Genomic DNA, 26482 nt, shown 5'->3' with positions numbered 1-26482 from the left:
GGTTCTGTGAGTTTGAGTCCTGCGTCAGGCTCTGTTGACAGCTTGGAGCCTGGAGCCTCCTTTGGATTCTGTGTCTTCCTCTCTCTCTCCCAACCTCTCCCCGCCCCCCCCCCTGCCACCTTTCTCTCTCTCAAAGATAAATAAACATTTTAAAAATTAAAAAAAAAAAGAATCTATCAAAATTAGACTGTTGAATGACATGAATATGCTTTGCAGTTGGTTTGATACATCTCCAGTTCAGGACGGTTGAATCAAGAAGGTGCTTTAAAACATGCAATGTTTTTTGTTTCATACCCCACAAGTTTCGTTTGTTCACTAAAATGGGTGCCTGGAATTATTTTGATTTTGACATTCTGAAGGCAATAATATATTTCCTTTTCATATACTTTGCTAAGTCTGCTCACAAACCATACATGCATCTTCTGCTGGTATGCCACACTGCAAAAAAGTCTTAGATCAATGTTGGGCCCATAGTACATCCTCAATAAAAATTAGCTTTATTACTCTATTTCACTACAGTACACACTGTGTGTGTATGTATGTGTGTATTTTCAATAACTATTTGTTGAAAAAATCAGTTTAATTTTGAAATGAATTATATGGTATATGCTCACACATAAAGATTACATACATTATATTAGTTCTTCCCTACTGGTATATAGTACCAGCTAAATGTGTATGTATACATATACCACAAACATAAACACACATACACACACATGCACACCTATATAATATATACAGATACTTGCGACTTCATATATGTATGGATGTATATGTGCATGTGTATATATAGTGTCTTTGCTGATTCTCTGTTTTATTCATCTGTTTACCCTTTCTGTAAGTGTATTTACTTATTTTTAAAGAGAGACAGCAGGAGAGGGATAGAGAGAGAAGGAGAGGGTGAATCCCAAGCAGGCTCCACACTGTCAGCACAAAGCCCTACATGGGGCTTGAACCCACAAACCCTGAGATCATGACCTGAGCTGAAACCAAGAATCAGAAGCTTAACTGACTGAGCCACTCAGCAACCCCTCATCTGTTTATCCATAATCAAAATACAGATTATCTTAATTACTGCAATTTATAATGTCTTAATATCTAAACTGTTCTCACTTTGCAGAAACCTTGTGGTGATCTATGGTTCATTCAGTTTCATATGTGTATTAGAACCAGTTGACCAAGCACAATAATAATTGTGCAATCAGTGATTTCCCTAAGGACCCCTGGTTCCTTTTACTAGAGAATAATTACAGAAACCAAGCAAAGGTATGCTGCTTACTGACACTGGGATGTCATTGCACTGAGGTCTTCTCCATGTACAGAGCTAAGAAATATATGAAGTTTATGTGGGCATGTACATATCTATTTAAATATAAATCTATATGTTAATCAAACCCATGAGTTCACACTGATATGTCTAACAGCACAGGGTTCATTGAAGCCATCCTCCCTTTTTTATCTGTAATTCCTTTTTCTGATAGCTTTTCTGACAGTGAGAAACTGGATTTCATTATCTACTATATATTTACTAATTTTCTCAGCTCTAAAATACCACCAACGCAATTTCCGAATTGCTATACTAACCTACATAAAAAAATATTTACTAGAGGGCAAAACTTGTGGACAAATATGTTTTCTTTCATAGATTTCAATTATAATATATTTAATATTATATTGTAATATAGCTTATTCAATACTTTATTATATATCTTCCTTTAGTATATTTTCCTTATTGCATATTATATTAATATGATATATTCAACATTTTCTTATATCTCTTCCTTTTTTATATGAAATGTAGTTTACTATAGATATATTTTGCATGGATGGAATGCTTTTTCTAACCAATTTACCTAAAAAAGAGAAAGTCGAGTGCAACAGAGTGAGTCCGATAGTTTTAAAAAAACATGTAATTTTTAAAACTTAAAATTTTATATTAAAGGCTTAAAGTTAGGATTGTTATGGGTCTAGTTTTTATTCTTATCAGTAAGCATGATAGACAACTGCTTGATTAAATTAACCATGGGAAATCCGAAAATTTGTACATTTCCAAGGCAGAGAAGATAGTGTATTGGTAGCATGTAAGAAAAATGCTATTTGAAAAATCATATGTAACATTTACATAGAAATTATAGGGGATAAAAAGGATTTAATGCATCCATTGAATATGTTGATAGGGAAAACACTTGTTCTGTGGGACTTGCATCCAACTACATGATTCATGCTAAATCATTGTGCAGATTCTGTTATTCTGGGATAAAATTAAAGCCCTAAAAGTAATACAGGGGGTGCCTGAGTGGCTAGTAGGATAAGTGTCTGACTCTTGGTTTTGACTTAGGTCATGATCTCACGGTTTGTGTGTTCAAATCCCATGTGGAGCTCTGAGCTGACATTGGAATCCCCTGCTTGGGATTCTCTACCTCTCTCTTTGCCTCTCCCTGGCTCCTTTTATCTCTTCCTCCCTCTTCCCCCAACCTCTCATTCTCTCAAAAAAAAAAAACATTTTTTTAAGTAATACAAAAGGAATATGGAAGCCAAACCTACTGAAAATTAGCAAGTATTTTCATGCAGCTTACTCAAGAACTTTCTTCTTCGGGAATTTTTTTTTAACTTTTACTTATAACCAGTGAGATGTTATGCCAATGTTTTCTTATAAATAAATAAATGAGTTAATGAAAAGAAGAAATGGAGGAGAAAAGAGCATTTCATATATTTTTTTTCAAAACAAAACAAAAACATACCAGTTTGGTAAAATACAATTTCTAGTCAGTTCACTCAGACTTTAGTCAGTTTCAGGAAACCTAACAAAAGTAACATGCACAACACATCTCCACAGTGATTGGAGGTGTTGTATTTCCCAAAATAGCACTGTCTCTAGAAGCCTTTCTTCAACTTTCACAAAGTGTACCTCTATGTTTTCCCCACAAGCTCTCCAATTATTAAAAATCCACATTATATACACTACACAGTTTGATCCCAAATTGGATCTACTTTATCACTGAAGTAACATGAATATACTTAGTTTTTCACCTGAAATGAAAAGATGTCAGATCAATTCTTCCTCTTTGATTTCTGCTTTTGACTCTGGCATCATTACAAATTGCCCTGAGGCATATCTTTCCTTTTAATACCATATCTCAAATGCAAACGTTCAGCAGTAGTTATTGTTCAACATTATGTAACCAAAAAGAAATGCCACCTAGTTATTAAACTGTCAGAACATTAAAAGTGAATAAATCATAACAAACTTCATAGTATATAAAGCCATAGCCACAATTTATTCAGAAGAGGACTTATGAAGTGTGTGGAAAGAACCAAAAGACTAAAACTGACAGTAGGAGTTTATTGTCTTCAGATCTTTTACCTGTGTCATGAAAAATAACCATATCCCTACTTCCACAAAGTTGGTAAGGATGAAGAATTTCCCCTGTAATGACCATCCTTTTATTCTTTAACTTGTGAACTAAAGGAATATTGCTAGTAAAATATAGTTCCTTGAAGAGTAGCTCTCTAATAGCCATAATCTGATACTTAACTTTATTTATTATTATTTTTTTTGTTTATTTATTTATTTTGGGAGAGGAAGGAGTGGAAAAGGCACACAGAAAGAGGGAAAGAGAGAATCCCAAGAAGGCTCCATGTTATCAGTGCAGAGCCTGACCCAGGGCTCAATCTCACAAACCTTCAGATCAGGACCTGAGCTGAAGAAATCAAAAGTCAGACCTTAACCAATTGAGCTACCCAGGTGCCCCCCACTCCAATACTTAACTTACTTTGAAGTCACTCCTTGTGTCTACTCATAAATATTTTTTTTAATTTTTTTTCAATGTTTATTAATTTTTTGAGACAGAGAGAGAGACCAAGCGTGAGCAGAGTAGGGGCAAAAAGAGAAGGGGACACACAATCTGAAACAGGCTCCAGGTTCTGAGCTGTCAGCACAGAGCCTGATGCAGGGCTCAGACCCACGAACTGTGAGATCATGACCCGAGCCGAAGTTGGACATTTAACTGACTGAGCCACCCAGGCACCCCTACACATGAATCCTTTTGATTTAGCTTCACATAAATTTCAATCACAAAGAAACATATTTTTATGTAAAAAAATATTATCGTGCTCTTGTTTATTTCCTTTGTGACCATGTAATTGATCCATATAATCTTTAATTAAACCATCAATTGTTTCCTAGATTGTATAAAATATAAGCTTACATCATAGTGCTACTTAGGACAAAGATAACAAAGGGATTTGTTTGTTATCCCAAACAGAATTTTGCTGAACTAAATTAAATAATATAATGCACTATTGACCTTTCATTGCAAACCGAATAAACACAAAACCAATTCCTATAAAAGGAAAATATTGGTGATATTTACATCATAAATTCTTAGCATCCTAAATCCATCTTAAATTACAAATCTACACAGGGATATCCACTCTCACCAATGTTATTTAACATAGTACTGGATAGCCTAGCCTCAGCAATGGGACTACCAAAAGAAATAAAAAGACATCCCAATTGACAAGGAAGAAGTCACACTTTCACTGTTTGCAGATGACATGATACTCATGTACAAAATCTGAAATACTTCACCCAAAAATTGTTAGAATGGATACACAAATTCAGCAAAGTCACAGGAAATAAAATCATTGTACATGGGGCACTTGGGTAGTTCAATTGGTTAAGCAACTGACTCTTGATTTCAGCTTAGGTCATTATCTGCTCTGTCAGTGCAGAGCCTTCTTGGGATTCTCTCTTTTCCTCTCTCTGTGCCCCTTCCCTGCTCTTGCTCTCTCTCAAAATAAATAAATACAATTTTAAAAATTAAAAAAATTAAAATCAATGTATACAAATCTGTTGTGTTTCTATGCATCAATAATGAAACTGCAGAAAGAAACATCAAAGAATGAATCCTATTTAGAATTGGCCCAAAATATCATAAGATACCTAGGACTAAACCTAACCAAAGAGATAAAAGATCTATACTCTAAAAACTGCAGAACACTTATGAAAGAAATTGAAGACGACACAAAGAAATGGAAAAACATTCCACGATCGTGGATTACAAGAACAAATATTATTAAATGTCTATACTACCCAAAGCAATCTATATATTTAATGCAATCTTTATCAAAATACCACCAACATTTTTTACAGAGCTAGAACAAAAATCCTAAAATTTGTATGGAACAACAAAAGACTCCAAATAGACAAAGCACTCCTGAAAAAGAAAAGAAAAGCTGAAGGCATCACAATTCCAGACCTCAAGCTATATTACAAAACTGTAATCATCAAGACAGTATGGTACTGTCATAAAAGTAGACACATAGATCAGTGGAACACAATAGAAAACTCAGAAATGGACCCACCACTCTATGGTCAACTCATCTTCACCAAAGAATATCCAATGGGGAAAAGATAGTTTCTTCAATAAATGGTGTAAGGAAAACTGAACAGCACCATGAAAAAGAATGAAACTGGGCCACTTTCTTACCCCATACACAAAAATAAATTCAAAATGGATGAAAGAGCCAAATGTGAGACAAAAAAAAAAAAAAAAAAAAAAAAAAAACATCAAAATCTTAGAGGAGAACACAGGATATAATCTTTTGTCATTGGCCATAGCAACTTCTTACTAGAAGGTCACCTGAGGCAAGGGAAGGAAAACAAACAGGAACTACTGGGACCTTATCAAGATAAAATTTCCTGCACACCAAAGGAAACAATCAACAAAACTAAAAGGCAGCCTATGGAATGGGAGAAGATATTTGCAAATAACATATCTGATAAAAGGTTATTATCCCCAATCTATAAATAACTTACCAAACTCAACACCCAAAAAACAAATAATTCAATTAAGAAATGGGCAGAAGACATGAATAGACATTTTTCCAAAGAAGACTGCCAGATAGCCAACATACACATGATAAGATGCTCAATAGCACTCATCATCAAACAAATACAAATCAAAACCATGACGCAATACAACCTCACATCTGTCTGAGTGGCTAAAATTAACAACACAGGAAACAAAAGATATTGGCGAGAATGCAGAGAAAGGGGAACCCTCCTACACTATCGGTGGGAATGCAAACTGGAGCAGCTACTCCAGAAAACAGTGTAGAAGTTCCTTAAAAGTTAAAAATAGAACTACCCTATGAACCAGCAATTGCACTACTAAGTATTTACCTGAAGGATACGAAAATAGTGATATGAATGGGCACATGTACCCTGGTATTTATAGCAGAATTATCTATCTATAATAGCCAATATATGGAAACAGTCCAAGTATCCATCAATAGATGAGTGGATAGAGAAGATATGGGATATGTACACTATGGAATATTAGTTATAGAAAACGAAATTTTGCCATCAACATGGATAGAGCTAGAGAGTATTATATTAAGTAAAATAAGTCAGCCAGAGAAAGACAAATAACATGATTTCACTCATGTGTGGAAGTTAAGAAAGAAAGCAGATAAACATATGGGGAAGAAAAGAGAGGCAAACCAAGAAACAGACTCTTAATTATAGAGAACAATGTGATGGTTACCCAAGGGGAGATGGGTGGCGGCATAGGTTAAACACATCATGGGGATTAAGTGTGCACCGGGTGTTGTGTGGAAGTGTTGAATCACTATATTGTACACTTGAAACTAATATTAGACTGGAATTTAAATAAGAATCTATGAAAAAAATGGGGATAGTTATAAAACACACATATCCATGGCAAATTATCTTGCCGTGTCTTAGAGCCACTCCAGCATTTTGGACTCAGCATAACCAGTGGAAATTGTCCGCAGATGCTGAATTTTTGTATATTTTATGAATCTGAGCATTTGAGATGACCACAAGAGTTAAATTTAATTTCAACCAATCTCTCTCAACTATTACAACTCATCTATCATCAGTAAACTCAGGTATCTTCTACTGTAGATTCTAGTCCTTATTGTTGCCTACCAATATACCTGTGGATCTCCAACTCTCTCTAGCTTCCTACTGGAAGAAATGAATTTTCATAGGTAATAATATGCATTGCCTGCACTTCTTGCTGAGATAATTAACTGTCTATAGTTTTCTTCATACAGAATTAATTGATTAATGATGGCTGTCATTCTCTTACCTTTCAAATTTATCTTCATAATGGGACAATATTTGGCAGGTTTCTGTTAGAAAATTGACTTCCAGACACAAAAGCAGATTATAGAATATGTCAATCCGTATGTATACCTATTTTATTTGTTGACATCGAGCAGCAGGTTTATTAAGCTATCATCTAAAATATAAAATTTGATATTTTCAATGGAATTTTAATTTCCACCAGTCTTTTGTCTATGATGAGAAAGGAACTTGTGATATCTACACTTCAGAATGAGTGGGAAAATGTAAGCCTTTTGTACTTTCTTAATTCTAATTTTCTGATTTCAAATGAAAATGGCTCATGTAGATGAAGAAAGGAAAGCTAACCAAAACACAAAATAATGTTAAGAAGGAGATATATCTGAAATTTATTCCTAAATATCAAGTATTATTGTGCATCCTTCCAGGGAATCACTTAGTATACATTTGTTAGTAAGGAAGCTGTTACTATATGTATCTACTCATCATGTAATGGGTGTTAACTTCATTGTCACAAACCAGATGCAGTTGGTACTCCACAACTAAAAATAAATAAACAAATAAAAATAAAAAAGAGGGAGGATGGTAAGGGGGAAAAAAGGAGAGGAAAGGAGAAGGGAAGGGAAGGAAAGGGAAGGGAAGGGAAGGGAAGGGAAGGGAAGGGAAGGGAAGGAAAAAGTCAACATCAAAACATGGATTCAATTTTATTATTTTATCTCCCTCCATGTTACTTTGGTGATAGCATGCTGTTTTCTCTCTCTCTCTCTTTATATATATATATATATATATATATATATATATATATATATATATATATTTAAGATATCTAGGGACAAATAAAATATCATTTAATGAAAATGCAAGAAATACGGTTTTAAAAGATTCTTTCCTCAGTCTTTCCATTGCTTGGCACAAATAATACCAATGAGGTCATGCTCCAGGAAAGGCAGAAGAAGGATTCTGAATGCTTGGATGGAAATTTTCAGCACCCCATAATGAGAAAAGTTGTGCAGACAAATATCTTCAAGTGCTCCATATTATGTGAGGAGTTATAAATGAATAAAAGGTCAAATATATTTAGGAAGCTCTGAGTTCATTAAAAGTAAACATGTTTCTTTCATTCTCAGAGCTTTAAACAAATTTGAGCGTGAGAGAGAAGACAGCAGGATAGAAAATGTGTAGCAACCAATGAGGGATGTTATCTGAGATAAGTTTTGGAATGATAAGGTCAGGCTTTAAATTCCAGATATGTTGGGGACACCTGGGTGGCTCAGCTGGTTGAGCATCCAACTCAGTTTCAGCTCAGGGCATGATCTCATGGTCGTGGGGTCAAGCCCCATGTCGGTCGGTTCCATGCTGCTCATGGAGCCTGCTTAGGATTCTCTCTCTCTCTCTCTCTCTCTCTCTCTCTCTCTCTCTCTTTCTCTCTCTCTCTCTCCTTCTCTCTCCCTCCCTCCATCTGTCCCTCTCCCCCTCTCATGCTCCTCTCAAATTAAAGAAAAAGTAAATAAAACAATTAAAAATAAATTCCAGATCTGTTATATAGCATGTTACCTTAGATGAAAGTTTAATTTCTTTAAACCTACTGCCTAATTAATAATATTGAAAATTATACCTACCAGGGAATTGAAAAATTTAATGAGGTAGAAAAATATATGTACAATTTCCAGATGATAATAATAATGATAATAATTAAATCTTTTATATGCATTATTAAACCTAATACCAGCAAAAAAATTCATGAGATAGATATTAGTGTTTTCTACCCCAATTGAATCTTTAGAAGGATACACACACACACACACACACACACACACACACATATATTTTGGCATTTTGTTCATGGGTGCATCCTAGTGCCTAAAAGTATATACAGTGAGTCAGGACTCAATAATTATTTTTATAAAGTGAATGAATAAAGTAAAAAAAAAAACACTATTGAAAATCTATGCAGTTTGATTCCAGAGTCTGTGGTTCACCCACATCATGTTGTGGACTTCAACACAAAGTACAGTTGTCTTCTTTTTGTTTTAATTTATTTTTAGATGAAGTAACAGCTTGTGAAATTAGAAAATTTCCACAACTAAAGTAGTGTGTTTTATTTTTCCACTTCCGTTAAGTTATTATACCTATTCATTTTTAACGAGCATTTAGTAAATGTTGACAATGTGTGATACACGGCTAAAGACTAAAAACTTTGGAAGGCAACCCTATACCACCAACACTGCACAAAAACTGAAAACTTTGCACAAAAATGGAAGACAAACTCCTGCTTTCCACTCTAGTAAAACGGAGAAGATCGACATGTAAACAATTATTAGTGAACACAGTTCAAGTGCCTGCTTATTTATTGTTTATTTGGGACCCACTATGTTTCAGACACTACTACAATGTGAACTGGTAAGATAATAGGAACAACTAAATGTTCTGGAAAACTTTACACACAATGAATAGAAAGCTTTCAGAAAAGGAAAACAGGTAATTCAAAGATCACAAGCAACAAGTTAAAAAAAAAAAGTGGGTTGGTCATTTCTGAAACTATCTGTATGCAAACATAGAAAATAGAAAGCTATTTGTGTGTGCTTACAATTATTGATCATCTAGGATGTGCATGGCACCTAGGGAGACCTCAATAATATTGTTTGAATAAGTGAATAAATGATGTCGTAAACAATTATTTCTAAGGAGCTGGAGGTGAAAGAGATATAGATTGGGAAAATTATTTTTTCAATCTTCATTTTGGATTTTCTTTTTTTGGGGGGGAATGTTATGTCTTTCTCAATGTTCATTCTCAATTACTAGTTTTATAATTATTAGAAATCTTAATTCTAAGTTAACCAAATTTGATATAAAGTGGTGTATAATATGTACATTTCTTTAAAAAAAATGGACTTAAGAACGAACACCTGTGGTAATAAAACTTGAATCAATAGAAATAATTTCTATCAAACAGATATTATTTAGAAAAATGTCACTGTACACTTAGAAACATCTGTTTAATGAGCCATTTGAAAAATAAGCATGAGTTAAAGAAAAGACACATTGGTAAAGACATCAGGCAAGAATGATGAATCAAATCAGAGATCAAGGGTAAAAGCAGACTGCCTAGAATTGCAGATTGCCATAGCTAATTTTCTTTCTTTTTCAGCTGTGATTGTCACTTTATAGCCAAGACTAATATATCATAGTGCCGAATTTTTCACAGAAAATATTCTGTAGTCAAAATAATCTTAAAATTGCAACATGCTGCAGAAATTTAAATATCAAGGTAAATTTATGTCCCATTCAAAAGCCTGAGTAGAGCAGACTGGGCCTGCCTGAAACACTAGCTAGCCCAGCCCTAAGTGCCTCCCAGAATCACACTGATCACCTTGAGTTTGCCTTGAGTTTAGTTTCTTTCTTCATTCTTTCAGGAATAGACAACCAATTTTTGTTTTCAACATCCAAATATAGAATCTGTCTCTTAGGAGAAGATCCATATTAATGCAGCTTATAAAATGGATTTATACAACTTAACTGACATTAGTTATATCTAGGAATTATTGTCCTAGGTTTCAGACTACTAAAATTATACATAAATTACATGGAAACAAAACAAGGTTGTGATAGGAACTCTCGGGAGGAATGTTAGAAGTTAACTGAATATTTGTGGTAGATTGCAACGATAACCCATTTCTTTATGCCTACCTTTAGGCATGACCTTTGTCATATCATGCTGTAGTTTCTCATGATAAAGGGAAAGAGTTTCTTTCCCTAAGCTGTGTGTTTGTGATGCTCCTTCAATATGTCTTAGTTAAGCAAATGAGGTAACAATGATGGTATGCCAGTTCCAAGTGCAGTCTTCAAGAAACATTCAAGAGGTTTCCATTTGCGGTCTTGTGCCTCCACCTTCACCATGATAGTAGGGTGGGCTAGCCTGCTAGAAGATGAGTGATGTAGAGCAGAATGTGAAGTCAGCCTAGATCAGCCAACAGAGCACTATCTCAAGACATGTGAGCAAGTCTAGACAAGAGCCCAGTCAATATCTAATAGACTTTTAGACACAAGAGCCATAAACTGTTTTATGCCACTGAGCAGCACAGATGTGTCAATAGTTAACTGATACAATATTAAACAACCTGGATTAAGCTATCCTAAGGACTCCATCCACAACAGGCAGGTTTCTGAGCACATGTTCTTGCAACATTCTCAATACTCCAGTGGCTCTACTAATACATTTGGACTGTATTAATGAAGAGGTCTTCACATAGAGCAATATTCATGGATATATACCAATGACATTTGTTTCTTATGCATTGGTATTAACAGATTTGGCATACATGTTTGTCATTTACAGCATGTTTATGTTAGACATTACATATGTTATTAGACATTACATATTTTATTATACATCTAATTTTTTACAGAAAAAAGTCCTACACATATACAAATATGTTTGTACGTATGAAATACCCTAGTATCTCAGCATTCCTAATAATGCCATATACTTGCAAAATATGTTTCTTTCACTTGTGCTTAAGTTTTCCACTAATTCACACAACTCTATGCCCATTATTTTGCCCTTCCAAATCTTTCTTAAACTCCCACTCATTTTAAATCGAACTCATCAATTGAGTATTATTTAGCAATTACATAATTCTGAATTGTACAATATTTAACAAGTTCCCTTCTAAGTTCTTAGTTCATTAAAGGAATGATTAAATCTTTTTCTTTAAACTCCTCTTGATCTCCTTATGACCCTAGAAATGAGAATAAAGCTATACACACAGTAAATATAGAATAAGTATTTGCTAACTGCAGTTTATTTTGAAAGTTAATTTGGTGCATACTTTGAGGAATGTATGCCTTGGATTTCATTGTTTCCAGTTAGTGTAAATTTATCATGTCATTGATTTGAAGCTAATGGTGCCACTACATTTAGCTCCTGAATTAATTTCCTGCAACTGCTATTGCACAGTCCTGGAGGCTAGAAATCTAAAATCAAGGTGTCAGGAGAGCCATGCTCCCTCTGAGACTCTAGGTAGAATCCTTCTTTGCCTCTTCTTAGCTTTTGACGGTGGCCACCAATTCTTGTCATTCCTTGTCTTTCAGCTACATCTCTCTAATCTCCATCTACCAGGGGTTAGGACTTTGACATATCATTTTCAAGATACAAATCCACCCATGATAACTCCTAAGTCCCAGGTGATGTTTCGCCCAACCTAACTAATACCCAGAGTTATAAAGAACAAATCTTGGCCGATGAATCAAATTCTAGAAAGTAAATATCTTTTTTTTTTCTGTCAGGCTATAGCAACCCCCACCTAGCAAATCAATGATAGTATTTACAAATTTGAAAAAAACATTAACCTGTATATTAAAAGAAGGCCTTACTACAGATGGAGATTTATCACAGATAGTAGTGTAGCAATCAGCACTGTTGTATGGATGGTTTGACAAGCAGCCATGTCTATAGCAGTTTTTTGATAAAAAATGATGAGCTACTAATTGCCTAGAGCTGTCCATATGGACCTGTCAATCAAATGTTACAGATAAACGCCTCTGCAAGTACATCAATGGACATATAACTATCTTGGCAATCATACAGACAACCAATTTGTATACAAATATAGCTTAATCCACTAAAAGTAGCATAATACTCATTTTATGAATCAGTTCATAAATTTGATCCAAGAGCATAATTTAGGCAGAAGATTAGAAAACGACACCCCATCATCAATTCAAAAGCGTATAATTCAACAGCAATCTCTAGATATTGTTGGCAAAACTAATAATCAATGACTACTGGAATTGAACCAGTGTCCTGAATGACTTAGGTCTAAGTAATATTTTTAATATATCATTTAAGATATACGAAGTATGAGATTGTCTCACTATTATTAAAGTTAAACACATTTTGGTATACTTTAATATTGAATTAGAATAGATTTATGCCATTATTTTTATTAAAAAAAATAAAGCAAAAAGCAGAGGTATATTTTCACAATGAAATTACTATAATGATCTAAATGCATCTGCCTTTCACATAATCAAATATTTCTTTCAAAATAATGTGCTGCAGGGGTGCCTGGGTTGTTCAGTAAGGTAAGCATCCACCTCTGGATTTTGGCCCAGGTGATGATCTCAAGTTTCTTGAGACTGAGCCCCATGTCTGGCTCCATGCTGACAGCTCAAAGCCTACTTGAGATCCTTTCTCTCTCCTTCTCTCTCTGCCTTCTCCCATGTGGTCTCTTTTTCTCTCTCAAATAAACATCTAAAAGAATAATATGTTACAATGAGGTCTAATTTTTAAATGACTTAACTGAAGTTTCAAAGATAAGTATGATCATTTGTGCAATACAAATAAAATCCATGTCTCACAATTATCAATGTATAGAAAATGCTAAGATTGAGGCTCCATTTGAGGGTAATCAAGAGATTGATTTATGTGAGTTTAAGGGAAAAACTTATCAATTCCATAATTTTCAATTCTTACTGGATAACTTCAGAGGTGTCTCCAAAGATTAGCACCATAGTTATTTATACATTGGATAAATGTTTCATGGTGAAAATGCCAAATATGAAAGGAAAATTTGACCATAAAACCTGAATTTCACCTATAGAAGTATTTGAATATCTAATTATTTTAACAATGATTTCTTTTTAGTATGTAATTATTATTATAACTATTATTTATACATAATTATAGAAATCAAGAATAAAAATTCTTCTATATAACTGTGCTATTGTGTTATAATGATAATTTAAAAATATACTTATGTATTTTTTAATACATTTCCCCCATTTCCTGGTACAGAGCTGCTAAAGCTTCTGGGACTTCCTGAGTTGATAGAGTGAAAGGAAGGTTTCTGGTTATTCATAATATGCCCCTTTCAACCACATCTGAGTTTATGCTAAGGTGACTCTTTGATATCAGAAAGACCCAGCAATGAGTGGAGGACTGGAATTTTCAAGCCCTCCTCCAACCACCAGGAGGCAAGAGGGCCTGGAGGTTTACTTAAATAGCAATGTCCAATGATTTCATCATTCATGTATATACAGTGAAGGCTCCATAAAACTCCTAAATGATGGGGTTGAAGAGCTCGGTTGGTGAACACACTGAGTTTTTAACACTGATATGCACCCCTTGCCCATACATTGATCTGTGTAACTCTCCCACGTTGCTGTTCCTGAATTGTAGCCGTTGGGCAGTTAGGCATCAGCAAGGACAAAGCAAGAGAAAGCAGATGCTGGCCACACCCTTGGAGGTACTCCAAAGGGTTAACAGCCACAGCTTCAGAGCCACCTCTAAGGACTCACAGAATAGGAAGGACTTAGCCACAGAGCTGTCTCAAGAGCCACAAAGGGACTTCTAACAGCTGAACATTCCCACAAGGGATGCATCTTGCCCTTAAGTACCTTTAAGGTCACAGCAAAAGCTCATTAGACATTCATAAATATACATAAATAAAGTGTAACAAAATGCATCACGGGCAGGTGCGTGTGCAGAAGCCAAAATGCAATATAACCACAAGCTGTCATTCAAAAATGTCAATCAAAATTATATTTACATATGCAGAGCACAGGCTTAAAAGGATGCAGCTAGAGCTTCTGGGTATCATTGCCACTCTTAGGCCTACAGTGGCCCTTAACCATGTACTATACTTATCCACTCAATAAACTATCTTCCCATTCTGGTCTTAGGCCTCTAATTCTTTGTTGCATCTGGGATAAGAGCCTAGTGATTCATTAATATAGCCTTTAAAATAAACCGGTTATAGTAAACAAAGCATTTCCCTGAGTTCTGTGAGGCAGTACAGCAAATTAGTAAACTTGAAGAAAGGGTCTTGGGAATCCCTTGATTTTCAGCCAAGTTACACACAAGTGTGGGTAATGTGGAGATCCTGTACCTGTGATTAGAGTCTGAAGTAGGGAGCAGTTTAGTGGAATTGAGCCTTAATTTGTGTCAGAAATTGCTTAATGTGAGTAGTGTCAGAATTGCTTAATGTGAGGGGAAAAATCCATACACTTAGTGTTGGAAATGTAAGAAGTAAAGAAATAGAAATTCTTCTTTTTTTGTTTATTTTTTGAGAGACAGAGACAACTCGAGTGGGGGAGGGGCAGAGAGAGCGGGAGAGAGAGAATCTCAAGGAGACTCAGCGCTGTCAGGGCAGAGCTCGTCGCGGGACTCAAACCCATAAAGCCGGGAGATCATGACTTGAGCTGAAACCAAGAGTCCCATCCTTAACCGACTGAGCCACCCAGGCGTCCAAAAATTCTTTTCTTTAATAGCTATTCAGCAAACCATCACATATAGAAGAAGAAAGAAGAAACAGAAGCAGAAGCAGAAGCAGAAGCAGAAACAGAAGAAGAAGCAGAAGCAGAAGCAGAACAGTTTTTCAGCTTCAAACTTGGTAAATGTTCTTTTCCCTTTGATCTACCATTCAAAATTGGCTTATATGGAAATGTAGAGATGGATGAAAATTAAGATAGATACACTGATGCTTCAGCAAGGCTTGACTTCAAACAACTAATTTTTTCTGGAAGCCACCTCCTCCCTTTCATTTGTTTCTCGGTAGAATCCTTTGTTCCAGAGACTCAGTATCCATACTTAGTAGTAAGTAGGCTAGCATGACAGGTGGCAGCACTAGTCATGAGACCACCTTGAAGACAGGAGGAACACGGCTGGCAGCACGTGCTGCTTCAGATTCTTACAGAAACCATCCATATCTTGTATTTTCCTATAAAACCTCTCAGCCTTTACCCTCAGTTGAGTCTACAGTTTTGAAGGCATTAGTCTGCTGCAGCCTCCTTTGCAAGGCAAAGTAATAAAATGATCATTTTTCTTTATCCCAAAACTCTGTGTTCGTGTTTAATTTTGGCTCCAGAGCACAGAGGTCAGTTTTTGACAACAAAACTCAAATGCCATCTCTCTCATAGATTGAGACTACTTCATACCTTGACAGATAAGGTATAAGGAAAGCTCAACTACTTTTGTCTATAATTCCTTTAAAAGGAAGAAACAACAACCTGATCTCTTATGACATAATGAAGCACTTAAAAATACTATTTTAGTTAGAGAAATACTGGTGGGTTTAAAGTTATCTACTCAGAATTGTTTACCATAGTGATTTTTTACTTCAATTCTTCAGAGCTGTGCATATGTAAGTATGACTCTTGCAACATTCTGATATTTTAAATGTGCAGGTTGTTAGTTATCCAAGTTCATACTAAAAAATCTTCCATCTCTTACCAGTGATGACCTTTTCTGCAGGAATAGAGATTTATAGGTGGTGATTTATACATTTCAAATTCATCCAACTTTCATCCAATTCAAATTTAACTTGACAAACATTCTAGCATTACAAATATATCTCTGGATAACTCAGTGCATTGTTGGGGTGGATGGTGGGTGATTTATTGGTGATAGTAAATGCCTTAAAAACAAACAAAAACAAAAACAAACAAAAACCACAAAACTCTTCCACCATCATCCAAGATAGGTAAGCTACATCATTCAATGGGCAAATTGGTCAGTATTTATTAAATTTCTAATCTGAAAATATTAACAAGCACAGTTTGGTAAACTGCTGGAGACCTTAAGCAAACAAAACATTCCCATTGTGTTTGTCATTACAGTCTAATTATGGAGATAGAATTATTAAACATAAAAGTGAGAAATTATATGACAAAACATAATTACATCCTAAAATAGGCCAAAATTAGCTGTATTTTATAAAGGAATTGTCTTCAGTGGGTCTATAAAAATGTACAAATGCGTAGAATTCTCAACTAAGTAGCTAAATAGTGTCATAGTTGCTGCATTAACACTTCTGAAGTTGTTAAACAAGCAAACACGTAAATACTTAAAGTCTGTCTTGTCTTTGCTTAGGAGGGATAATTTCTGTAAACCTGAGTAAGAATAAGGACATGAAGTTAAGACAGTCCCTATCTGTCCAATAACAATTAAAAATTGGAGTAGTTTGAGCATAGAACTTTGCATTCAATAAAAAAAAAATGTTCTGGAGAAATGTCCTACTGAGTCCCAATCTGCTGAACTCTGCTGTGCTGGTTGAAAACAGAGCTTGTGATAAAAATCTCCTAGCTAAATTCAATACCTGGGGAAATCAAAGAGATAGGACACTTGTTTCACATACAGAAGGAGGGTTAAAGGGAAAGGCCCAAACAGTTCAGCAGCACACATATGTTAATATATTCCAGTCCTTAAAGGCTCCAGAAAGTTGTTTACATGTCAAAAAAGAAAGAAAGAAAAAAAGAAAGAAAGAAAGAAAGAAAGAAAGAAAGAAAGAAAGAAAGAAAGAAAGAAAGAAAGAAAGAAAAAGAAAAAAAGCACCCACTCAGTACAGTAGACTCAGCTGCTGTATCTAGTAATAGAAAATTGCTGATATAATGGCAACACCATCATCAGAAAGATCAGTGTGAATAGTTCCTACATTCCTCATGTTAGCTTTTCTACCAAATAGTGAGACTAACAAAGCTTGCTTCCATATTCACTACATTATGATAACACCTTTATGTATACTTTAAAACTAAAAATGAAGATGCAACTTATCACTTTGTAATACCTAATTTGCATTCAATTTCCTATAGTAATGTGTTAATTTCCACTGTAAAAATATCCTTGCTGTGGTGTACTGGAATTAGGTAGTTAAGGTCACAAGGTATCGTTTAACCAATTAAATGAAATCTCAGTAGATTAAAAGAGCCAAAAAGAAGTAGTGATGCTTTTACAACTACTTACTTAAAAAGGACACAAAGAAAGAGCTCTCCCCTCTCAACCCACTGCCTCTCTCTTTTTTTCTCCCTTAGACTTGGCACTACATGTGGTGTGTTTCCGCTGCTTACCTTTTCCTGTCCCAAGCTTAAAAAAAAAAAATAAAACTCACACACCGAAATTGCAGAAAAAAGGAATTTAGAATACCTGAAACTAAAATGAAGACCTTTGGCAGTAATCATAATAAGTATACGGCTCTTTGAGGTTGTCATTTGTTCCTGTTTAGAGGAATAGAAGTAAAGACTGAAATCCCTAGTTCCCCCTCTAAGACTTAGAGATAATACTGACAGGGAACTGGGGGAGGGAGGAAGAGAGAAGAAAAAAAAAACAAACTTCTTGAGGTTCTTTTGTGTCCATTTCTAAAATTATCTGCATAACAATTAGTGGTAAAATATAGGCATGATTATGTAAACAGGCTGTTTAAATTAAAAAGCAAGGCATACTTGAGGTAAAATAAAGTGAACTCTTCATTACAGTCTCATAAACATTTTATGACTATATAATTTGAAATCATATTCTATTGGTAAAGGTTATCATAATTCTGTCCAAAAAGGAAATATGTAAAATAAGAAGGCTGCATAAAATAATCTGATCTTGCTACTAATGACTAATATATAGATGTAAAAAGGACACCTATAAGGTCTTGTACTTTCCATTGAAATTACAAAAGAATTTGCCTTCTAAGACATATTTCATTATATTTATTGCGTGTACCTTCCATCCATGTAGTTCACAGTTACTACATGTATCTGGTAGAAATAGCATAGTCACTCAAAAAATAAGGAAATAATGCAATATTTACAACAAACTTTATGGGAATTTAATACTGAATGTCCCCCCCAAACCAAATTCAGACAAAGAAAGCACTCTTTTATTAATCAAGCATATCATTAGTATATGCCCCAAAATACAATACACAAGCTAGTTTTGCCAACCAGTATACTTTTTGTCAACTCAAGTATGTAGAGGGGACATGAGGGGGCCAGTCTAAGTGGGTGGTTGGAAAGAAAAGAGACTTGACGGGAAACAGCAACAATAACTTGGGGAGTTCGGTAAATTTGCTCTCGAAACAGAAAGAACAAAGAAAAATCAATGTCTTTATTTGATATATAGTACTTGTTCCCAGACTATATTTGCTTTTCTCATCTAGTTTCTTCATCAGTAGTACAACTTACACTGTCCATATCAGACATAGAAAAAGAAAAAAAGCACATTATTGAATAAAGCATCTGCATAATCACTGGAGCGTTGCTGTATAGCAGTGATAAGGAAGAACAAACATAGTCAGTGGTTTTTAGAACCGTATATGATTTTAGCGTTGACATACTCAGCAAAGAAAATACAAAAATTTAACCTCTCAATTCTATAGCAATATACCCTAATATCCCAAAACTATGGTAGATTATATATTTTGTGGAAGCTTATGTTATATGATATCCTGTAAGTGCATGTATTTACATAGTGTTTGGTGATGTTGTGAAATTAAATTTGCTTATTAATTATAGTAGTTTATCTGTAGATTCTTTGGACTTTTCTTGGTATCATGATGTGGCTACAGATGACGGTTTTATTTCTTTCTTTCAGGTTTTTACACATTTTTTTTATAATTGTTACTGTTGTTAATATTACAAATGGTGAGGTTTCTCTTTAAAAAGCTGCATAAGAGTGGTGATGGCAAGCATCTATCAGAAAAAAACTATTTCAATATTTTACTGTCACATGTATGGTACCTTGATACGCTCTATAGTTTTTCATAGAAAAAAATCACCTTAAAGGAATTTTCCATTTGACTTCTATTTGATAAGAAATGTGAGGTTCTTTCAACATGAATTGATGTTGAATCGTATTCACTGCTTTCTCCTATATTGAGATGAACATAGTCTTTTATATTTCTTCATTTTTTAAATGGTGAGTTACATTGTTACACCAATCTTGTATTTCTGGAATAAACTCAAATACCTTGTAATATATTTTTCTTTTTATATATTGCTTCAATGTATTTGCAAATATTTTAAGTAGAATTTCTTCATCTATGTTCATGAATGAGATGGTTCTCTATGTATATATGACTGCATAACTATTTAGATATTTTTATGGCAGTTTTGATAAATGTTTCAACTACATTATTTAGGTTGATAACCACCTTCTTATTTTGGTGTTCATCAGAAAAACTCTAAATTTCTTGTAGTATTGGTGTATAGTTAACGAGTTCCATTTCTTTTTTTCTCCTTTTTTCCTCCCTTCCCTCCTCCTTCCCTCCTTCCTTCCTTCTTTCCTTCCTTCCTTCCTTCCTTCCTTCTTTCCTTCCGTCCTTCCAGCTTGATTTCTTCTGAATAGCCTTTATTTCACTCTTATTTTTACGGGATATACTTAATGCATAGAGACTTCTTGGTTGGCATTTGTTTTAGCACTTTGAAAATACCATTTCTTTCTCTTTTGTTCTTCATTACCTCTTACTATTGTTGACAACTTCCAGTGTATCTTCTTGCTCATTTAAAGGTAATGGTCTTTTTCACCAAATGGGTTATAAAACTGTGTTATTGATTTTCAAGAATGCTACCATGATGTGCCTAGGTGTGGTCTTCTTTTATCTTTCTTATTTGGCATTTATCAGATTTCTTGAATGTGTGACTTGGAGGTTTTCATTAGCTTTAGAGAAAAAAAAATCAACCATTATCCTTTAGATATCACTTCTCTCCCCTGTTTCTAGCAATCTCTCTCTCTCTCTCTCTCTCTCTCTCTCTCTATATATATATATATATATATATATATATATATATAATTTTATTGCCTTATACCTTTTTTGTCTCTCTTTATTTCATTCTGTGTGTTTTCTTCTGGCCTACCTCTCAGTCCACTGAAAATTTCATCTTTTCTTTTTGTTGTCAAAAATAGTTACTGAGTTCTATATTTTACCTATTTTATTTTTTAGTACTAGACTTTGCTTATAGTTGTTTTTATAGTTTCTGGTTCTTTGAAAAATTCTACAGTCGTATCTTTTACTTCATTGATTGTTAACCAATTATGTTAATGTTCATGGCTGATAAGTCCCTTTTCTGGATTCCTATGAGTCTGTTTCTTTTGGTTGCTTTATCTCTTGTTTTTTGATCAGGTTTTGTCTTCAGTGACTAATGATTTTGAGTAAGTTCTAGAAATTTCATATGAACAATCTTGGAGATAATTTGAGGTTCTGGATGATGTGAGTTTACTTTCCAACATTGTAAACTAACAATAATAAATCTAATGAAAGAATGGAGTGTTTTCTTTAAATTCAAATAGACTGTGGAACAAGTCTGAACTTAGTAGGGTAGGGTTTGATCACTTGAATCAGAGATAACATAACATTCAGGCTCTAATTCATCCTCTGAGTTAAAATTGACTTTTTATAGGAAAAAAACAAATGGTATTATTATAGTATTCATTAAAAGAACCTGTGTTATGGCCATTTCAAGTGATGAATAGCAAATTGTGAAAAAGTTATAAAAATACCAACACTCAAACAAAACTAACCCTGTGTGAAACATAAGAAAAAAACAAAAGCAAAACCAAACTAACTGAAATAACATCTGAACTGACAATGGTTATTAAAATTATTATTTTAAGCTATAATTATTTTTATATTTGCTTTTCTTTTACCAGTTTAACACATAGAAGCTTCTAAATTTATCTTAATTAAAGCTGATTGTGTGCTTCTGTGTTTTCAAAAAGAAAAGAGAATATAGTTACAAAGGAATAGAATCCTCTCTTGAGACCAGCAACTCTCAAAAGCTTTGCTGATATCCCACTTTTCTATTGACAGACCACAAATAAACCTGATGGAATATGCCAGTCATTTCTTTGGCTTTTATAAATGACAGGCAATTTTACAATCTTATTTTTAGACCGAAGGCTACTTAGTAGAAACCTAATTAATGAATTATTTAAAGTAACTACAATAATGCTTACAAATTAAAACTAACACATTACTTAGAAATATTATGGTCAAAACAGGTTAGCAATATCACAAACATCTAGTACACTCAAGAAAATTCAGGTAATTGTAATTCACTCAGTTTACAGAATGGTATTTATCAGCACATGACCTATATTTGCATCCTTTGGCCATCATGGTCAATGTTACATTCTTAGTTTCAATTATATTATAAGAATGATATTAGTTTATTCTATAATATATAATTATGAAAAATTATATCAAAGAAACTAAAAACGTTTAGAGATATTGATTAAATTGATTACATATCTTGAGTAATATGTAAATATGTAAATAATCTGAGTAAAACATGGAATCTACTCTTCTCACACACTCCTCTCAAATCCCAATTATCCTACCACACCCATCCCAATGGGGAGATTATTATAGCTTTTAACAATTTGGCATACACATTTTTAGATTTTTTTTCTTTGTCACTAATATAGTTAACTATGTATCCAAAAAACTTTGTTGTCCACTAAATAGCATTCCATAGATATTGTTCAGTTATTTGCCCATTTGATCTTTTTTTTTTTTTTTATCTTTGTGCTACAGCTGGCTTCCTTGTAAAACACACCCGGAATATTTTACTTTCTTTGGCCTTATTTTTCACTAGCCAGTATGCAGAGTCCTACTTATAGTTATGCAGGGAACATCAGTCAATGAAAGATCAAAGACCCTTCCATTCAAATAGTTTGTTAATTTGAGGAGTGAGATAGACCAAAGTATGTGTGTGTGTGTGTGTGTGTGTGTGTGTGTGTGTGTGTGTCTGCGTCTGTGTCTGGTGGTGAATTGTGTTAAATGATAAAGCAGGTAAGGTAGGGAGAGGGAGAGTGGTGATATAAGTGGAACTGTAGCAAGATGGATAGTGTTAATCTAGTGTTAATTTACAATGAAGTGAACAGGGACGGCATCATTTAAAATGTGAAATGTGAGCAAAGCCTGAAAGAGGTGAAGGAAGGAGTCATGTATTTTACTGAAGAAGAGAACTGCAGATAGAATTACAACTGTGCCAAGGTCCTGCGGCACCAGTATGCCAGGGACCTTTGACATAGGCACCTTTGACTGCGGCACCAGTATGCCAGGCACCTTTGACATAGAGCCAGGTTTCCACTCTGCCCAAGCAGAGTAATGTGAAGAATAGAACAAGATGTGGGGAAGGACTCATTGGAGAGAGAGATCCTGGCTTTTAGTCTAAGAAGGTCTGAGAGCTCTAGAAAGGACTTGAGTAGAATACTAATATAATTTTATTTAAATTGTAACAGAATAGGTTTTAGGTGAGCTAGGGCAGAAAGAGGAAAACAGAAGGTGTTTTAATGACACAGTTGGGAGATAATGGCGGTTTGGACATGGAGGTACTAGACTGGAGAGAAGCAGTCAGATATAGGACATGCTTTTAAAGCATAGCAGAATTTGCTATTCAAAACACACCGCTTTCTTATAAGTATTATTTCATTCGGAAGCAATTGAGAAGCAGATATAGGAAAAGTTTTCTGCCCTCCTCCTATTAGCCTAAAAGCAGAACATAAGTTCACAAATGTGTTCCTCTTCTCTTCCCTGTACCAGAAACGACAAAAGTTAATCACCGGCGACAATTTTAGACCCTTATCAGCCCAAAGATGCACCAGAGGAATCTATATCACAAACATTACTAACTAGCCTTTATCCACCAATAGTTTCCCCCAACACATTTACCTTCTTAGTTTGCAACCCTTGGAAGCCTAAAACTGCCTTCTTTTTCCCTTCATTTCTTTACAAATGTATTTTGTTGTTGTTGTTAAAGCATTAGTTCTAAGCCACCTCTCGAGTTACTCATCTCTGAGTTTTTCCACTTAAATATGAGATACACATGTTAGTAAACTTATATTTATTTTTTCTGTTTATTTTTTGTTTGTTTTGTTACGGAGCACGTGCCAATAACCTAAGATGGGTAGAGGAAACATTTTTCCTCCCCACACTTTTCAGATAGAGAGGTAATTTATTGCTGGATTGAATTTAGGGTATGGGAGAAAAGGGGCGTTAGCATTATTTTAAGTTTTTGACTTCATAAACTTAAGGAGGCATGTGTCAATACTTGAGACAGGGAAAAATGTTACAGAAGCACGTTGGTATGGTGGGCAGTAAGATTATTTGACATCCATTTAAAAATATCAAATAATAAATTGGTTATTTAAGTCAGAAATTTCAACGAGATGTACTAATTATAGATATTATTTAGAAGTTCTCGGCATAGTCTTTAACTCTAACTCTGCAACTGGGTAAGATCACCAAGGAAATAAAACAGAAATAAGAAATGGTTGGGAATATTATCTTCAAATGTGTTTCTAGTTCTTTACCCTCCTTCAAACTATGCCCTTTCTAATGTGACTTTATAGTGCCTTCCAACAAGAAGTGACATCTATCCATACCTTTATGATTCTAGGACAGCCTTGTGATGTGACTTGGCCAATAGATTGTAACAGAAGTATGGAGCCAGCCCTCTAGACTGGGTCACATGGCTCAGTCACCTCTATCATCCAGGCCAATGAGCTCACCAGCCTCCAGAAACGTAAGTGAGGCCCTCGTCCATCAAATAACACACCAGCTGAACACCAGTGTAAAAGTAAGTGTTCAAATCAACAGAACCTGTCCCAGAACCACTCGGTAGGCATATGGAATCCTGAGCAACAACACATATTTACTCTTTTAAACTACTGAGTTTTGGGGTAGCTTATTACTCCATAATAATTACAAAAATCAAGGAAGGAATCCTAAGGGCAGTCTAGTTGATAAGGGATTAGGAATGAAAAGGAACCAAACAAAGAAAACTAAGAGAGCAGCCAGCGGGGTTGGAAAAAATCCAGGTATTCATGGTATCACTCAAACTGGAAAAACGTATTTCAAAAGAAACAGAATTATCAATTCTGTCAAATACTGCTAACTCAAGTAAGATTTGGAAGCTGACCATTGGATTTAGTAATGTAGAGAATATTGTTGTCCTAATTTCTTTTTAAAAAACTTTTTTTAATGTTTATTTTATTTTTGAGAGAGGGAGAGACAGAGTGCAAGCTGGGGAGGCGCAGAGAGAGTGAGGGAGACACAGAATCCGAAGCAGGCTCCAGGCTCCGAGCTCCAAGCTGTCAGCACAAAGCCCGATGCCAGGCTCAAACTCATGAACCGTGAGATCATGACCTGAGTCAAGGTTGGACGTACAACCGACTGAGCCACCCAGGTGCCCCAAGTTGTTCTGATTTCAAAGATGCTTCCTTGACCATGTTGATAGGATGAGAACGAGGTGAATTTTATGAAGGCACTGAAAACTACTGTATGAATTTAATTATAAATTGTAAAATTTTGAAATTCTAGATAGTCTCATTTGGGCTGAATAGGTATGTTTTCCAGTAAAACCAAATGTATAATCCTATTATAAATGTTAAAATCTTAAACGTTTATTACCCTTCATACATGCAAAAATAAATAAAACAATAAAATTCAAGCATTGTCCTTGCTGTATAAACCATTATATATGCAACTTACATTGCACATGCCTTTCATTAAACCAAATGACAGTGAGAGGTAAGGTTGCACACCAGCATGTAAACAGCATTCCAAACAAAATGTGGGAGACATTTGATTAACAATGTACTTCTAAGGGCATAAAAGCATTCTTTAGTCACTTTGATCTATTAGTTACACTAATACTTTTATGTATTAAAAATAATCTTCTGGGGCAATATAAACAGTTTATACTAACATTTGGCATTCAAGGTAAATCATTGGTATGTATTTATTAATAGGCTTTAATTTCTCTGAAAGAGAGATTGGTGGATTATTTAGGCACTTTTTGTTCTGTTTTGTTTTTTAATGATATTTGCTAAACCTCACATAAGTTTAAGAAAGGGAATCATACAATCATACATCCTGAGTGTTCAACTTGATCTCTTTATTGTCTAGGAGCCCATGTTTATCTTCTCTGCTTTCCGTGTTACCCCCCATTGGGATAGAGGACATGATGCTGTGAGTCTCTCATTATGTAACATAGGTTTGAAGACAGAGCACCGACGCACCCCCGGTAACCTTTGTGCATACAGGCCCCACAGCGGTCAGAAGAAAATAATTACAGCCACTTCAAAGTGATTAAAAGCAGTTCTGGGCAGAGGGAAAGAATCATCCTAATTGTGCCCTGGGGAAGAACTGTTTCAGAGGGATACTTACGATTGCTTTGAAGAAAAAGTAACTACTCTGGCCATCTCGACAGGCTTCACTAGGTAGAAATGTATAAACTCTCACAGACTCCAGGGAGAGAATAAACTGAATACCCAGTCTAAGCATTGATTTCTTAATCTCATGAGGTAAACCCCTGCAGAACATGATGCAAAAACAAACCATGTGATTTCAACTGAGTGACCCCATTGCATTAAAACTAAATTAGACCAATGTCGATAAGCCTCAAGAAATGAATGTCCTTCTAAAGAAAGCAATAGTTTAATTTATAATTCTGCCTAAAGGTTTCTCTGCTAAAAATAATCAAATAGACTAGATCTAATGTTTTCTGTTTCATTTAAAATAACATCAAACAAATGTAATAACTGACCAGTAGTGATTACATATTTTGAAAGCATACAATGGTATTTACTTT

The sequence above is a fragment of the Prionailurus bengalensis genome, chromosome B1 (genome assembly GCF_016509475.1).
Source record: "Prionailurus bengalensis isolate Pbe53 chromosome B1, Fcat_Pben_1.1_paternal_pri, whole genome shotgun sequence".
NCBI lineage: Eukaryota > Metazoa > Chordata > Mammalia > Carnivora > Felidae > Prionailurus > Prionailurus bengalensis.
Note: the sequence above shows the minus strand (reverse complement) of the source record.